This window comes from Propithecus coquereli, unplaced genomic scaffold, assembly GCF_000956105.1.
Source record: "Propithecus coquereli isolate 6110/MARCELLA unplaced genomic scaffold, Pcoq_1.0 Scaffold77, whole genome shotgun sequence".
Taxonomy (NCBI): domain Eukaryota; kingdom Metazoa; phylum Chordata; class Mammalia; order Primates; family Indriidae; genus Propithecus; species Propithecus coquereli.
In genome coordinates this window covers 6,027,676-6,028,577 of record NW_012153840.1, presented here as the reverse complement: position 1 = coordinate 6,028,577, position 902 = coordinate 6,027,676, and positions in this window count along the sequence as shown.

Here is a 902-nt window from a genome sequence, read left to right as displayed (position 1 = left end):
GTCTCGAACTCCTGAGCTCAAACGATCTGCCCGCCTCGGCCTCCCAGAGTGCTAGGATTACAGGCGTGAGCCACCGCGCCCGGCCCTCATTGATTTTTAATGCCAGTGCAGTCATATGTTATATTCCCGTGCCCGTGTGGTCTGTTTCTGGACTCTATTCTGTTCCATTTATATTTGTACATTCTTGTGTCAATACAACAGGGTTCTAATCAGTACAATGTTCCAGAGAATCTTGTTAACTTTGTAGGCAAGTCTCCATACCTCACTCTTCACATTGCAGTGGGTGGCTTTGTTCTATCATACAATTTTTTACAAAATGACATGGAATAGATTTATCATGTAAATTTTACCATCATCTTGTCAAATTCCATAAAAAATCCTGTTGAAATTTTGTTTAGAATTACATTAAGTTTATAGAGTAACTTGGTTAGAATTGACATCTTTATTACATTTTCTTCCTTCCCCAAATAAAGAATCCCTCTCCATTTACTTAGGTCTTATCCTTAAATATTTAATAGTTTTTATTGCTATTTTTAATGGGATCTTTTTAAAATCAAATTTTCCATCTCTTCCTAATGAAAAGGAACACTTTGAATTTTTGTATATTGATTTTGTATCCAGAAACCTTATTAATTGTAGTAGTATGGCTGTTTGTGTCACACGCAGAGATCTTTGGATGTTGTTGTGTCCTCGCATTCCAGGGATAACCCTACCAGGCCATGGCTAAATTCAATTTTCTAGTAATTTATTTACAATTTTAAAGAGGTGCTTTTGTATAAAATTTGTAATCTGAGAAACGGAATGGCTGTGCAGAATGACTTCATCTGTCAGAGTGGCAGAAGGCTTATGTAGAGCAGGCTATTTTGAACTTGGAACCTAGAGCAGCCTTATCTGTCTTTATT